An 18,179-nucleotide genomic window follows, 5' to 3' on the forward strand; every position below is an offset into this window, starting at 1 on the left:
ATGCACACGTGCATGCACGCGTGCGCACACACACACATAGTGCTACAATTTCTCCATTTTATTTATTTTTTCCTATAGTTTTTATGCTCAATCTATTACTATGCTATGAGAATAATCCCACAGGTAAGTGAATAATTGTATGTAATTAAACCCCCCTCTTTTTATTCATGTCTTTTTTTAATATTTATTTATTTACTAATAATTATTTACATTTTACTACTTTTAATAGACCCCCTTTAAAAAAAGCTAAATGGAATAGGAAAATTCCCTTGGCCTCAACCCTATTTAAAAATATTTTAAAGCTAATGCCTTAGCTTAATTATATTTTTGTAAATCTATTTAATTTCTTATTTTTTTCTAAATTAGTGATGCTAAAAATGTCTCCCCCTAATCATTATCCTTTGGCAAGCTATGTATACCTAGGACTAACCCCCAACTAATTTCTCTTTACCCCTTAACTAATCCCACTCACACTTAACTCATAGTCTTCTAATAGTGACACTCCCCTCCCTCTCCCCTAACCACCACCTTCACTGACACCTTTTCAATTGGTTACCTTGGAATCTAACTCCAACCTGCTTACAAACCCCCCCTCCTTTAAGGCATTTTTCACCGCCATGCATGATTCTTTATTGTGCGTTTTCCTTCCCTTGAACCTTTGCTAGTCTCCTTCATCTTTTCTTATTGGCATCACCCTACAACTTCATCACCTTGCCACCTTTGTTGCTCCATCCTTTATCCTCATGCATCACCAACTTTTCGAGCTTCCTTCGTCACCCTTTCCGTAGTTGCCTGCCATTTTCTTATAGTCTCATATCTCATGGTCTTTCCCTCCTTTGTTACACGATGGCTGGTAAGCAGCCGAACCTTCTTTTAACCTATCACCTTACTTGGTCAACTCTGCCTCCCTGTTGATAGTTTGTGGCTATGCACGATAGCCACTCTCGGTATGTACATGGCTGCAACATGGTGGCAACTCTCTGTTCATGACTTATGGTTTCTTCCTCATTTCGTCATGCTGCCACCCTTTTGGCTTCACTAACATTGCCTTCGTTTTGATAAGCTAGCCTTCCTGGCTCATGTGTGGCTTTACTTGCTCTCTCCTTTTTTCCATGCCATGAGCCACTATGTTCCTTAGTCAGTTCCTTATCTCGGAGCTTTGGGTACTTCTTTTGGCACTGTTGCTACTGCGATGGCATGCATGTCGCGTCTCCCTTCGGCTTGGGCTACCTTTTATCCTAAGTTGTCTCTATGTGCTCACGTTGTGCATGATCACATAGTCGTTTACTCGTCTTACACCTATATCTACTTCTCTTTCTTCCTTCGTGCTTGCAGCTACTATTAGCTAAAAAAGAAATCAAGACAAGAGGCTAGAGGATAGGTATGGCGACGCTTGAGGGCCATAGAGGAATAGGGAACATGAGGGGAGGAGCGTTAACATGGGTGGGGAAAAGGGATTAAAAGGGGAGGGAAAGAAGAGGGAGACTATGGCACAAGGGGAGAGGGAGAGGGGAAAGAGGAGTATGTACATGGGTGGAGGAGGAATGTAGAGATGGAAACATAAAGGGAAGAGGGTCATGCTTTATTTAAAAGGAAGGGAAGGGGAAATCAAAGTACTAGCTAGGTGGCTTTACAAGAATGAGCGTGTCTCATCAAGGAATAGCCCCCTCCTTTTATAGCCAAGAGAGAGGGTCTCTCCCAATAAATGCATCCTCCCACATGCATGGTGTGTGTGGAAGAGTCTCCCATGTGGGCTAGGCGGTTACGTCAAACATCTAGGAGGACAAGTGGGGGGTTGGCACAAGGAATCTTGCCACCTCATCCTACTTTCCACATTATTAACTTGCACTCTTGGACCTTCTATACCTCCACCACATGGGCCTATCCTAAATGGAGGGAATAACCCAATATAATATCCATCTCCACCTATTTTATATTACTTCTCCCATGGACTTTGGGCCATATCTCACTAAATGTTGGCATGGGACCGCCTAGGTGGAGGGGTGGCACATGGAGGAGCCATGCCACCTTAACATTTTATAATATAACTACCATGGATTATGTACAACACACCTTATGGGTCCTCTTATGTGGAAGGGTGGCACATGGTCATGCCATGCCACCTCAACCCTGGGCCCTATGCGCTCCATATTTTATTATATTATTGCCACACATACAAGCACACACTCATATTTATGCCTTTTTACTTTGGTCAAATTTATCCATAATAGTCCCCCCCCCCCAGGTAGGGAATGCATAGCATTTCCAGGCCTAGGACCATCACGCACAAAGAAGGGCTTGAGATAACGCTTGTTGATCACCTTCTTGCCATATGGCTCATGCAGCTCCTGAACTTGTACAGACCCATTGCTACATTCCTTGATGACTTTGTATGGACCGGTCCATAGTGGCAGAAACTTCTTATCCATTTTGTGGTCCAATCTGTTATCAAAGCATAGCACAACATCCCCCTCAGCAAAGTGTCTTTCCCATCCCTTTCGAATCTTAGCATCCAAGCGGGCCTTTTGTTGATTCTTTTGGATCTCTGTTTGGTGTAGTGCAAGGCGTCAGGTTTCATCTAACTTCTTAAGTTGTACCAATCTAGCCTCTACATGTTCATCTTCTATCATCCTCTGTTCTTGTGCCAATCTCAAGGCCGGAATCTCTATCTCTAGTGGTAAAACTGCCTTAGTACTGTACACTAACTCAAAAGGAGTGTGACCTGTAGATGTTTAATGGGTGATGTTGTAAGCCCACACAGCTTCAGTGACCTTTTGATCCCATTGGCTCATGTTCCCTGTGGCCATTTTCCCCATGGTTTTACAAAGGAGGCCGTTGGTCCACTCTGTTTGTCCCATGGACGCTGGATGATAGATGCTAGAAGTGCGGTGATCAATACCCATGCGATCCATGAGCAATTCCACTGCTTCATTTAAGAATGGACTCCCATGGTCAAATACTATTTCCATGGGTGTCCCAAGCCTTGTGCAGATACGTTCAAATATGAAATTTGAAACTGCCTTACCATTTGCAGTGGGGAGGGCGATAGCTTCAGCCCACTTAGTGACATACTGAGTGGCTACCAAAAGATACTTCTTTTTGCAGGCAGTCATGGGCAAGGGCCCGACAAAAACCTATTCTCCACTTCTGAAACGGATGGATGGACATCACTGGGTGATGTTGCCCAAGATGCAAATCCTTCCTACCAAATAATTGGCATGGTTCACAGGTTTTGCAATACAAAGTGACATCCTTGAACAAGGTCAGCCAATAGTATCTAGCATGTAAAATCTTCTTAGCTGTATAGTCACTAGCATAGTGGCCTCCACAAAATCCATCATGATAATGCTTCAATACCTTAGGCACTTCATCTGCATCAATGGCCTGCCTTAGTACCCCATCCATGCCTTGATGGTACAAGACCCCATCAAAGAGAGTGTAGCACCTACTATCTCTTCGTATCTTCTTTCTCTCATAGCTAGTACTTTTTGGAGGAAAGGAGAAAGCAATCAGAAACCTATAGATGCCACTACACCATGGATCCCCAACTTCTATGGCCGCTACAAGGGTTACATTGAGGCACTCCTCTAAATCAATCAAAGCATTCTTCAAGTTGGAACAAACCCCTTGTACAATTTTGAAAGAAAAATCATATTCTTGTAGAACTGCCAACCATTTGGCCAACTGGCCCATGGGATTTGGTGATTGAAGAACCTGCCTTGCAAGACCATTGCTAGAGATTATAATGAAGGACTTTCCAGCCACATAATGCTTAAATTTCTCAATGCAAAACACCAAAGACAAGGCATGCTTGTCAGCCTCAGAGTAGCATCGTTGAGTTCCGAGCAATTGTCGAGAAGCAAATCGAAGAGGATACATGAACCACCGATCCTCCCCTTGCTGGAGAAGAATACCCACCAGAATGTGCTCAGCAAAGCTAGGATTGATATAGAAAGTCTTTGACCAATCAGGATTGCATAGAATGGGTTCTGAAGCCAGAGCATTCTTGATTTATGCAAACCCATGATCACAATCCTCATCCTAAGAGAAATCAACCCCATCTTTCAATAGCATAGTCGTGGGTTGTGTCAAAGCAGCATATTGATCAATGAAGCGGTGATAGTATCCTGATAGATTGACAAATGAGCATACCTGAGGTTTGGTTGTTGGTGGGGAGAGCTTGAGGATGGCCTCTACCTTCTCAGGGTTAGGCTTGACACCCTCAAATGAGATAATATGTCCCAGTAACCTCCCTTGAGTGGCTCCAATGGTGCATTTCTCAGGGTTGAGAGTGCCATTCACATCATTGACCCTTTGGAAGGCCAACCTAGCCTTCATGATGTGCTCCTTACGTGACAAGAATATACAGAAATCATCTAAAAACACCTCCAAGAAATCCCCCAAATAAGGAGCAAAGACCATCTGCATAAATCTTTGAAAGGTACTAGGAGCATTGGTGAGGCCAAATGGCATTAGTTTGAATGCAAATGTCCCCCAGGGTGTGGCAAATGTGGTTTTAAGCACATCTTCTTCGGAAATTATGATTTGATAAAACACGGAGTAACCATCACAGAAAGTATACATCTCATGACTACTTACCTTCTCAAGAATGAGGTCTTGAAAGGGAAGAGGATGATGGTCACTCTTGGTGGCTGCATTGAGTTTCTTATAGTCGATGCAGACCCGCCACTTGTTGTTTTTCTTTGGGGTGACTACCACTGGTGAAACCCATTTAGTATTGTGAACCGGAACAATAAACCCAGCTTCTACAAGTTTTTGCAACTCTGAGTGCAAAGCATCGATCTGTAGGGGCCCTAATCTCCGATACATCTAAGCCACAGGCTTCGCATCAGGCTTCAGCTCTATCTTGTGCTCTATGGCAGTCACATGGCGAAGGTGATGGTAGCTAGTTGCGAAGAGGTTTGGGAAATCTTTGAACATTTCTAGGAACTCATCTTTCTCACTTGGAGTGAGGTCTAGGGAAAGCATAGATGCAAGCTGTTGAGGACTAGCTGTTGCCTTTTCTGTAGATGGTGGGGTCAGAGACACCCCCATCATGTAAACTTACTCCTCTGAGAACTCCCCCCTGTCTGATCCTTCCATTGATTCAGACACCAAGGATGAGAGAGTATCACTATCTTGCTCCTCTTCTTCTTCTAGTTCCGTGGCACCTAGTTGCATCGGGATCTTCTCCTTAGAAGCACCAAAAGACATGTGTCCTGTCTTCCAATAGCTGACTGCATCACTCTTTCTCAACCATGGTCTCCCGAGTATGGCTGGGTAACTTTTGCCTGTATCTTCGATGTCCACTACATAGAAATTGATGGTGGTGGTCAACCCATTGACAGTGATGGGCAAATCCTCAATGACTCCCACGGTGGCGAGTCGTCGACCATCTGCTATCTTGATTTGAGTGGAGGAATGCCTTATGCATTTCAAATTCAATTTCTTCATGATTCAGGGCACCATGATATTACATGCAACTCCCCCATCAACACACACACTTATCTATGATGGCATCTATTGTATGTGGGTGCCGATCAATTTCTTCAGAGATAGAAGAGACTTCTCGTACCTTTCCCTTTTTCTTGCTCCTCCTTGTTGAGAGCCCTTACTGCAGCTCATGTCTCACCTTAGGGCTTAATGTTATTAGTTGAGGGAGCGTGATGCTCAAAGACTGATGAGCAAGGTCCTGAATGACCGAATAGTCCTCTTGCCCTGAGCCGATGGGAAAATCCGAGGGTGACCACTTATTCACGTGAGATCTTTTGGTCTTCTCTGTTGGTGGGTCTACCATCTCAACATCTGAGGGCTCTGAGAAGGACACCTTCTTCCTAGGGCAGCCCGGTCCACAGTTTGGAGAGGGTTCCGAGGTGGTATGACTTCTTTTCCCGAGGTCAAGGATCTCTACGTCAGAATCCTCAGTGCCTGATTCACTTAGAAGATTCACCCTTGGAATATTAGGGCATTCCGTGCGATAATGACCCTTCTGGTGGCACTCGTAGCACACAACATTGGCACGTTCTCTTGGAGGGCAATTGGATTGATTTCTGATGCCCACCATCTCAAGCCGAAGATCATTCAGGGCCTTGGCTAGGTCATTGACTCCGAGTTCCTTAGCAGGAGGGGCCGGGGGAGTAGGAAGGAGGGGGGCTCATGGGCGAGGCTCAAGAAATCTTCCAGGTGGAGGTTGAGGATATACTCCTTGTTGAGGGTAAGCATCTAAGGGAGGACCATACATTTGAGGTGGAGGCGGTGGATACATCCCTGATGAGGGGTGGGGATATGCCCCTGAGTTAGACCCCCCAGGTTGTTGTTGCAAGAATTGAGGGGGTTGCGGAAGGACAATCATCTTCTTTGAAGCAGGGTCAGACTAAACTTTATCAAACTTTTGACCAATCTCATGTGCTAGCACCATAGTTTTTGGATTCTCCCATTTAAGCTTGAGGTGGAATTCGTCACTTGCTCTGGCTACAAGGTAGCCCATCACATGCTGAGTCATTCTAGCTCGAAATCCGGCATTGTCCTCCTGTATGGCAATTAAATGGTCCAGGAGCACGGCCGCTCGATCCACATATCGACGCACTGTCTCACCTTCTGACTGCTTCAAGTTTGCCACCTGTAGGTACACATTCTCCAACTCCTCTTCTTTGTCGAAATACTCAATCATCGCTGCTGTTAACCTTGGCCAGCTTTGGTGAATGTCGTCGGCCTGCTTCTCATACCACACTTGAGCCAAACCCTCTAGAAATGTGGGAAGAACCAACAGCCATCTATCTTCAGTAAGAAAGTTGAGAGAAACACAACGGTGCTTGAAGGCCACAAGATAATCATTTGGATTTTTTTCAACCCATCCAGAGAACACGAGAATGTCAGCCATGCTTGAAAAATGGAAAAGAGAGAGTCAAAATGAGGCTTATCTATTGGCAAACAATGGAAAGAGGTAACTTGAACTAAAAATCAGGTGAAGATACATCCACAAAGCACACATAGGCAGGGTAGGGTGTGACTGGTGTATTGTGAAATACTACATGGGAAGAATTTTTAGCATAGAATAGCTCATAGACATTCTTAAAAGGACCAACCCTCATGATATCGCATCCATTTACAAGCGAGGGTTAGAGACACGGCACTGCATGAGGTTGTTCATCAAGGCAAACAAGAATGCCATGACAAATGTCAAAAGTTGGAGAGCTTGCACATCACCTTCAGCTTCTTCCAATTCTTGTAGTCACCATGCTATTTCTTCAAGGGGTGTGCGGTCTGGCATCCTTCTTTTAAGCAATGTCCTTGAGGACCTTTCTGATGATTTTCTAAAGTCGGTAAACTCGTATCAAATATGCCCAACACTTAGTTTCATGATGACCACAATCTTTGCATTCCTTACAAATGATCACTCTCCTTCGTGGCTTGCGGCTTTGTTGGGGTGGTGCTTCCACTCGCGTCATGTGTGATTGAAGTACAAGCTTCACGTGCCAAGAAATCAACAACTATATTTTGAGCTTGAGGGATATGCTGAATTTTTGCCTCTTCAAATTGTTGGCACAGTTCCAATGCTTGTTGATGTCGTGGAACCAAGCCTTCACTCCGCACCTTCCACCTTCCACAAACTTGTTCACACACGAGTTGAGAATCTCCTTGCACCTCAAGTTGCTTGATGTGATGTTCTTGTGCCTTTTGTAGCCCAAAAATGAGTGCCAAGTACTCAGCTTGGTTGCAAGTACTTGCTGGTGTAGACTTGCTATAACAATACAGCTCACCCCTTGGTGAAGTGAGCTTCACACCCACACCAGTAGCCTTGGTCGAAGGTTTGTAAGCTCCATCAAATTGAAGGATCCAAGATGTCATCACACCAAAACTAAAATCCGAACATCCCAAGTTTCTCGGTAGTCCAAGATAGGTAGAAGGAGAGGGTGGGGAGAATTCAATACTTGAGCCAAACGTTCAGCACCAAATAAACTTGCAATCCTTTGTTGATAGTTTATCTTTAGACAAAAAATAATTACAACTTGAAGCTCAAAATGAGGCACAAAGGGTTGATTAAGTACAAAGGGACTCCTTGGTCAAAACATTACCAACCATAGCCGAGCCCTAGAAACCTTTGTAGTGAGATCGAGAATAAACCATTCAAGACGAGCTTATCCACATGAATTAATGAGCAGATGTGCCAAATCTCCCCCCAAGCTTGGGGAGCATCCCACCCTTCGAAGAAGGACACCCTTTAATTATCTCCGAAGCAGCAAGTAGCTCGATCACTGCATAATGAGTAGAATTGAAATCAAAGTCCTCCCAGCGTATCACTAGTTCTTCACCTTGAATCATCCACGGTGTATCATCCCACCCGTCGTCTCCTTGAGCAATGCACTGTACAATTAGTTGTTGAAGATCGACATGAAGATCAAGAAAGATATCTCGCCCATTGGTAGCCGTAAGGCATGGAGGACCAGGCACCAAATCCTTAAACTCTTCGAGAAGTGACATAAATATCCACCCTCCTCATGTGGCATGCGTCTGTGAAGTGAGCTTGAAAAAGTTTGGAATCTATGATCTAGTAGGAGATATGAGTAGAGCACATGAAGTGAAGTACTTTTGCTTTTTACAGCATGTGAAAATTCCCCATGGTTAGAGAGTTACAGTTCAGGGGATTTTAATATATAAGCAATATCAGTACATTTTCATCACTTCTTATTTGCTGGCCCAATGATAAGTCTCCTTTTTGTGAAGGGGAAGATCTTGGGTTCAAATCCCACTCTTTAATAAAAAGAAAGGACAGGAGAGAAGAAGGAGAAGAGAAAGAGAAGAAGAGAAGAGAGGGGGGCCACGGGATCTGTTACAGTTTTGCAGAAGCCCAGAAAAACTGTCCGCAACCAGAAGACATAGGAGCCCAGAAAATTGTCGCGATCTGTTCACGATGCGCATGGGTGTATATAGTAGACAGGCGAATGCATGCGCAAGAACTCAGAGGGAGCACAGATGCTAGAGTTCTATAGAGTAGAAGATTTGCCAGCCAGAATACATGTAGGAACCGTGAGCAAAAAGCAGGCAGACTGGAAGCGCAAAAGCAAGGAGGTTTTGCAGCCGTAGAGATAGGGAAGGCACATAGTTTGGAGGTGCAAAAGTAGAGAATTGCACACGGAAGAGGCCACAGAGCCACACCTAGTCGTAGGAGTAACAGATTTTACACCACTAGCCATGGAGATTTCAATCCCAGCAGCCACACCATTTCTATTAGCCGGAAAAGAAATCAAGACAAGAGGCTAGAGGATAGGTATGGCGATGCTCGAGGGCCATAGAGGAATAGGGAACATGAGGGGAGGAGCGTTAACATAGGTGGGTAAAAGGGATTAAGAGGGGAGGGAAAGAAGAGGGAGACTATGGCACAAGGGGAGAGGGAGAGGGGAAAGAGCAGTATGCACATGGGTGGAGGAGGAATGTAGAGATGGAGACATCAAGGGAAGAGGGTCATGCTTTATTTGAAAGGAAGGGAAGGGAAAATCAAAGTACTAGCTAGGTGGCTTTACAAGAATGAGCATGTCTCATCAAGGAATAGCCCCCTCCTTTTATAGCCAAGAGAGAGGGTCTCTCCCAATAAATGCATCCTCCCACATGCATGGTGTGTGTGGAAGAGTCTCCCATGTGGGCTAGGCGGTTACGCACTCTCAATTGTGTGTGATAATGCTTGGCCACATTTTTCCACATATATCAACTCCCATATCCCAAGTCTATGATACTCCCTTGGTCTCTTCCCAATTTTATAATATGTTCAAACATCTAGGAGGACAAGTGGAGGGTTGGCACAAGGAATCTTGCCACCTCCTCCTACTTTCCCCATTATTTAACTTGCACTCTTAGACCTTCTATACCTCCCCCACATGGGCCTATCCTATATGGAGGGAATAACCCAATATAATTTCCATCTCCACCTATTTTATATTCTTCTCCCATGGACTTTGGGCCATATCTCACTAAATGCTGGCATGGGACTGCTTAGGTGGAGGGGTGGCACATGGAGGAGCCATGCCACCTTAACATTTTATAATATTACTACCATGGATTATGTACAACACACCTTATGGGTCCTCTTACATGGAAGGGTGTCACATGGTCATGCCCTGCCACCTCAACCCTGGACCCTATGCACTCCATATTTTATTATACTATTACCACACGTACAAGCACACACTCATATTTATGCCTTTTTACTTTGGTCAAATTTATCCATAACACTATCCCTGACTAATTTCCTTTTTGGACTGGCTTGTTTTGGTGGTTCTCTAGTGACGTCTCCTTGTCCGATTAGCTCATAGCTCTTTTAGACTTCCACGGTCATCTCCCATTTTTTGGCTCTAAGCTAGTGACGTGTGGGTTACATCCTTGCGTTGTGCTCTCATGCCAGATCCTTTATTCATTCCATTTGCTTCTTCAGGCTTCTCTTTTTATGTGATCCTCCTTTTAGATTAGCCGTATGTATACTCTTATGTTACATGGGCAACTTCTCGTTTTTGGTGCCTTTATTTAGTTGGTTGTTTTCTTACTTATACAATATCTTTAGCTTTAATTCTCATGGATTACTCTGTGCTCTTTTTCTACATTTGGTTCTTCATGTATAATGCTACATGTTGTCTTTTCATAAACTTAATTGTAACTTTTCCTTCTTCCTTAAGTTATTCTTCCTAACCTTTCATGCCCTTTTATTTAATGTGCCTAACTCACCCCCCCAACCCCTTAATTATTTATTTATAATTTATAACTTGTGGTGTTGATATATTCACATATAGTAAAAACTTATAGTCCTCCTTACTTTTTTATTTTACAAAAAAGGTCTATGCCTTCTAAAAGTTCATTCTATTCCTATAGGTGCTTTAAAAAAAATCATTTGCCTTCTTATTAGTATAAACTTAGTTCTTTATCGGTTATTAGTATATTCTTAGCTCTTTAATTCTAACATTTTATATAATTATTTATTTATATATATCTATATATAATTTCAATTTCACACTTGTTTCATTTTTATTTCTTTTTTTACAAGTATGATATATAAAGATATATATATGTATAGTTCATTATTATTTTTGTTTCTTTCTCTTACTCTATGGTCAAGGTGTCATTATGTGGCCACTTTTTGGCCTAATAATATATATTTAATTACTCATAAATTAATATTTTAAATTTTATCATTCAAAATTTTCTAACTTTTTCAAGTACTCTATTCAAAATTATTAGGGTGGGTTTTAATTAATGGTGTGGATTCCTCCCCTTGAATGATGGTTTAGTTCCAACAAAAAGAGTTGATCTAAGGGAAGTGGAATATCCCCCTTGTAATTCCCCCTTTGTTCTAATTTTTCAAAAAGTGAAGTCACTTTTGTATGGGTGTGGACTACCCTCCTTTGGCATTTGCAAAGACAATAATGTTTGCACTAATCGGCATGGAATACCCCCCATTCTATCACTTTACTTTTCATTATGCCTTTTGAATCTTGATGGTCAGCCTTTTTGGTAATGAATCATTTAAAGGGTGTGGATTACCTCCCTTAGGATGTGTTCAATCTAGTGGAATTCTTTAAAATGTAAACCCCACCGATGTTCTTAAATTAATTTAGGACTCCTTTTTATCATAGAATTCCAAAAGGTTTGTTCTTGTTCTTTGGTAAATCGATAACAAGCCAGGGGATACAGGCATTACCTGTCTACCCAAATTCAACTTTATTGTTCTAACAATTGGTTGGTTTGGATGGTAGTGTTAGATATCAATTCTCCACTCTCATGTAACTACGTGGGAACCAACGAACTCTACTTGTAAGCCCCCCATATGAGGAGAAGGAATTTGAGTAGCTCGGTTATCCGGTAGGTCCTGGTTTGGACACTAGATGGGGGCCATGTGTGGCCTGATGGCTGGACAGCTTCAGATAGAGTTGGCACACCGCCAACTAGGCTATATGCAAGTGCGGGAAGGCATCCCTTGACTGACCGAACTAAGGGCAGACCGAGCATTTCTCAAGGTAGCCCACTCTCGGGTTGCGGGGCCCGTTTGGAGCCTCATATGATCTTGGATGGCTGTGGGCCGAACGGAAGGCGTAGGTTAGTTGCTCTATTTTGCACACCGGTTCTATCGTATGGTCGGTGGCCTATTTTAGGATTGACCCCCAGTCGACCGTTTTGGGTAGACTGGGTCGGCCACCCAATTGAGCCTAACTAACTACGACTGGTGGCTATATAAGAGCAAGCCCATGAAGCCCATTTCATCACTGGCTATAGCAACCCTGATTCCTTAGCATCTAGCCTCCGTCTTCTACTGTTTCCAGCACACCATCGAAGCTTCTTTCATAAGAGCGCACAGTTGGGAGGCAGTGCCATCTAATGTATCAGTTCTATAGTAATCAAATTCTTGATTCTCCATACTATCTTGTTTTCTCTCTTGCGTACGAGATCCTGTTATCTGTTGAGCACAGATGACGTATTATTTTCTTACAGGTAGCAGTTAAGTGGACCTTTACCTCCGAGCTTGGACTACCTGATGGATTTAATATGTTTGTACTATTTCTTTGCTTAAATGTGCAACCTCAATATAAAGAAAAATTATATTTTCGGTCATGTTACTCAGGTCAAAGTTATGTCAATTTTATTTTCTTAAAAATCTCAATCCATTTATTATATGCAACTTTTTATTATCATCCAAATGATTGAATTAATTGTATGGTTCATTTATTGATGGGATTATTAAATCTAAACACACATACCCACTTTAACCCATCTCTTTACCTTCACATATAGTTTACAAGTTACTCCGTTTTCCCCCCTGCCTTATGGTTACAATTTAACCCCTTTTAAATTTGCCTACTTATTGTCCCCTTGCTATGTATTTCAAAACGTCTTTTTCTTTCGCAAATATTTTTTAATTCTTCTACCTCCCCACCCCGCCTCCTCCCCAAACTTACTTTTATAGTGTACCCCCTTATAAAGTTTTGCCTAGTTACTAAACTCCCCGTATGTATCTTGTAACCTCTTTTTCTTTTTCCTAATTTATTTACTAAGTCCCCCCCCCAAAACACACACACACACACACACACACACACACACACACACACACACACACAGCACATACACATACACACACACACACACACACACACACGCACACATATTTCTATTCCCTTTTTCTTACAAGATATATATATATATATACATATAAAAGCTTACTTACATATATAACTTTTTTATCTTTTTCTACGCATACTATATATACTAGTGGGAAGCCCGTGGCTTGCCACGGTGTAAAGCTATTTCATTTTGTACTTGCAAAGGTTCTTCTACCAAATAGAAATCCTAGAACTCTTTCAATCTTTTCTTGATGTTTAACCCATTTTTAAGCCATAGAATATTAAAGATAGGAAGCGATTTCAAATAATAGAAATATATTTAAATTTTTATTTTAAATGATATTGATAAAATATTATTTTAAATATGTTGAATTCATGGAATAATAAAGATAGAGAATGATATTTTAAAAATCAATGGAGAAAAAGTGGTTTGCTTTTTTTAATCTATAAGAACAATTGGAAATTTGGAAATTACGAGATTGGAGGCCTGAAATGATCTCTGAAGCCTTGATATTCATGTTTCGAAGGACTGCTACCAAGACCTAAGCTATGTCGATCGAGGACCCATGAGCATATGTCAATAGCAATGAGTGCCAAAGAAGAGAAAAATGCATGTTGCCACCATTGCAATAGGTAGTATTCAAAATCATGCTTGCCAGATTGGGAAACCATTAGTGTAGGCAAGAACCATTTGAGTAAATAAGGAGCTCTTCCTTTTTCTCTCAATCGGACCTTCTTCATTAGAGCCCAAATTAAAGCCTCTTTTAGTCAGGTAAATTCTAAAATACACATACGTGCACGCACATGTGCACACACACACAAATAGAACTAAGAAGATTTTCTAAGAGTAAAAGACTATCTAAATAAACTAAAAATATATATATAATAAAAGAACACCTACATGTGTGTATGTGCACATGCACATATATGTATGTATGTATGTATGTATATGTATATGTATATGCATATGTATATATTAGTATATATTATCTAGAGAGAGAGAGAGAGAGAGAGAGAGAGAGAGAGAGAGATGTACCTATGTATATATGTATAGACCTACATATGTATACCTACATGTATATATATATATATATATATATACATGTGTATATGCCTACTTACATGTGTGTGTGTGTAAAATATAAGGGGGGAAAAGGTGAACTATAAAGACTATTGCTAACTATGCAACTATATATATATATATATATAAAGCAAAATATAAAGAAAAAAAAGGTGAAATAGAAAGACTAACTTTATGCTTGCTAACTAGCTTTATAACTAAAATGCTAGCTAACGACTAACCTATCTATCTAACCCCTTATGTACCTAATATGTATTATCTAACCTATTATCCGAATCTAAAGCTATTCGCTTTGCTTTCTAACCTATCATCAATTTGCAAATGAAATCAAAAATCATATGCTTTCTTCTAACCTATCTCAATTCGCAAATGAAATCGCAAATCCTATGCTTTTTGTCCTATTCTAAAGCTATTCGTCTGCAAACTATCCTATAGTGAGTTTGCGAATTGATGTTCTATCTGTACAATTTGTGAATTGATTCCTTATTGCTCCAAAGCTTTCTGCTAATCTATTCTAAGCATTCTATTCTATACTATCATTGCTATCAAGCTAATCTATTCTTTTGCTAATGGGGTATTCTCGAAAGGGTTTGCTCAAATGGCACATGGGGCACATGGGGTTTGCAAGTATTGTTAATGTGTTCTCTTCTTGGTAGTTCTTTTCTTCCATATGGTTCATTAAAGAGTACATGTTGGTTCCATCAGCTTTGGGGTATTCCCGAAAGGGTTTGCTCAAATGGCACGTGGAATTCATGTGTTAGGACATATGTAGGGTTAAACATACTTTTAGAATCATAGGAATACAATTGATTATTAAAAAGTGCTCTATGTCAAAGATTGGCCAAAAAATGAATCTTTTTGCAAAACAAAAGGGGATAGGAGGCATCGGTGAATGCATACTAGTTCCAGTCTTGTAGTCAATATGTTCTCTTTCTAGCTATTCTTTCCTTTCAAATGGTTAATTAGAGAGTTCCATCTGCTTTGGGATATTTTTGAAAGAAACCATTGATGTCACCTTAAATAACACGTAAGGGTTTTGTAGGTAGTGGTCAATATATTCTCTTCCCTGTAGTTCTTTTCTTCCAAAATGGTTCATTAAAGAGTACATGTTAGTGCCATCTACTTTGTGGAATTTGTCAATGACTAATGACCTAGAATGATCCGCACTTGTTGTTTCGGTTAGCATGTTTATTTACTAGGATGATGGATAATATATAGTGCAGTGTGAGATTGAGACTTTGATTTATGTATTGATTTCTATTTACTTTGCTCTGTATAAGGGTAAATAAAAAAATGCTGCAAAGTCTCATTCAGAGATCCATGGATGCACAATGTCAAAGTGCATCTATTGTGATGGCCCTTTATATCATCGAAGACTTTTCCTACTTATGGTATCTACCTAGAAAGGAGATACTATCATTCTACGGTGATGAAGTCCCTTGGGGCATAGAGATGTTGCCATACTTAAATAATGTAATTGCTACTATCTGCAAATTGGGAATCGTCACATGTGTTGATATGCATTATTCATATTTCGGCTGGTTTGTCCCTTACTTTGTGCATTGTCGAAACCTTTTTTGCAATATTGTACCAAAGGATAAATTAAGATTTTTCAATGAGACTAAGTGTGTGCCAGTCCTAGGTTTGCATATGGATAGGGCCATGCATCCAGAGAGTCCCAATAAAGACTTAGAGGAAGATGAGCCCAATGCAAAGAAATTGAAACACTCTTCAGATAATGCACTACCTGGGACGATTTGAAAGGCTCCATATGTGACTTGTCTTGATGCTCATCTCGCCAGGGGCAATGGACATCTACCAAGCCTTACAATATTTTGAGGGGGTGGCCCATAATATTGCAAGGTATCTGGTTGAGGACTATCCTCATCTACTGTATGATGATCATGATGAGAGGATATTATTTGAGTGTGGGAACATGACCTAGGACAGACCTATGACAAAGAAGCATATAGATATAATGGTCGCTATATGCCATTTAGGTGTTGTCAAGACTATAGATGTCAGTGATTAGTGCATGGGCTAGGGGGAGCCTAATTATGCCAATGCTCAGAATGTGCTTGTGCCATGTTTGCCTAAGGAAAAACTTAGGTTTTACCATGAAGGGAAATATGCAAAAGTAATAGGATTCCAACACTAATATACGTCTTTCATGTGTCTTTTTTAAAGAAAAGTACAATGCCCTTTTGGATTAAATGATATTTTCTATGCTTTTTTGATGCTACATCTCCTATCTTTGATTTTGTATGGCAAAACTATATTTCCTTCTCTTTGTCCCATTATCCTTCTTTGTGATCCATGTTGTGATTTAAGGATATTGTTCTTGTAAGTTCTATAATTTGATTTACGTAACCATCTCTTTGTTTCGAAATGTTGTTCAACATATCTTTAAGGTATTTGTTTCATGATGTAGGTATGGGAAATGGGAGTGAAACAAGAGAATGGAAAATTTTATATACCTATATATAGTGGGAGGTGATCCTAGCCATTTCAAAAATGGATGCAAGCATGATTCAGAAGATCGGTCTCGATGATAAATTATTAGATGTCTTCAAGAAAGTCACCATGGAAAAATTTAGCAACCAAGAGAATGTGTTGCTCATCCATGCACAACTAGAAAATATAGCGCATGATGTATGGTCATTGGAGATAGACATATAAATCATGACAATTATGGGAAACATTAAGTGCCATGCCAAATTTCTAGTAGCATTACATTTTCAAGCGAAAAGCTGGATCTTTGGGAGGAGACATGGCCCATGGGTAAAGCAAAAGGTACGAAGAACTCAAACTAAGGTAATTGCATTGGCCAAGTAGAAAATTGACCCTATAGAAGCACGTATAGATCTGGATTATCGATGGGTGTAGGTGCCAGGTTGAGAGCAACTTCTGTCAATACAATGTTCTCAACAAGCAGCTATGTCATTTGGTTGCCACAAGACACATACGAGGTGCTTACCGATAAAAGGATTGGTTCCGGGACTGAGGGTGATATTTTTTTGGCTAGGATACAAGGAGTTGCAGGTCTAGATCTAGGTAAGCATTTTGTAGCCAAATCTTTTAAGGGCACTGCAGAAATGAAGTTCACAAAATCTCTGAAAAGAAGAATCTATGCAACTAAAGCACAATGTGTTGGTGCAAGCACTTGCTCTGACGATGGGTCCTCCACATTGGGTATTTATGCCTTATTTTAATGGAGGCACATTATATGATTTATTTTACATGGTGCATAAAGGCTCAGCTATAAACCAACTGCACTTTGATAGGCTTCAACAAACTATGACCTTCGCACCATTGCCTATGCTCTTTGCCTAGAGTTGCAAGCTTTGCATGAGAAGAGTTGGATTCACAATAATTTACATCGTGGGAATGTTTAACTAGATTATACAACTGAGGGGCAGGTGCGGGTTGGCATTTGCAATTGGGACCATGCGACATGTGGGAAAATATTTAAAGGTAACTTGTTGCCTAGGTAGCCAAAAGAAATAGATTCTGAGTACAACAAAATAACGCAGATGGACAAAAAATCTTTGCTGCTGGTAAATAGTGGTTGGCACCTGAAGTATTCGACGGTAAAACCAAATGACCATGGACAGCTACAACATATATATTTTCACTAGGTTGGATACTATCAGGGCTTTGTAAATGTAGTTACTATGTATAGGACAACGTTCCATAATTTAATATTTCACTGCGCCATAGTCACTGAATAACCAATATTAGGCTAATTAAGCACGTCTCAACAGGCATGCTTAAAGAGGATCCTAATAGGCAAATGTTTCTAGATGTTGCTTTTGCTTGTTTTCCTCTCAAGGCATTGATCCTAGTGATTGTATGTGGCCCATTGCGGAAGTTGATTGCAATATAGCCATGCTTTAATTTTTTATGTATGATGTTTTACCATAGCTACCTTGTTCCATTCTATTGCATACACTTAACAAATAAGAGAGTCATCACAAGAGATTGTTCCTATTAGAGATGTA

Source organism: Dipteris shenzhenensis, chromosome 21 (assembly GCF_047967505.1).
Source record: "Dipteris shenzhenensis isolate YYH24624 ecotype China chromosome 21, Dip_SZ_1.0, whole genome shotgun sequence".
NCBI classification, from domain to species: Eukaryota; Viridiplantae; Streptophyta; class Polypodiopsida; order Gleicheniales; family Dipteridaceae; genus Dipteris; species Dipteris shenzhenensis.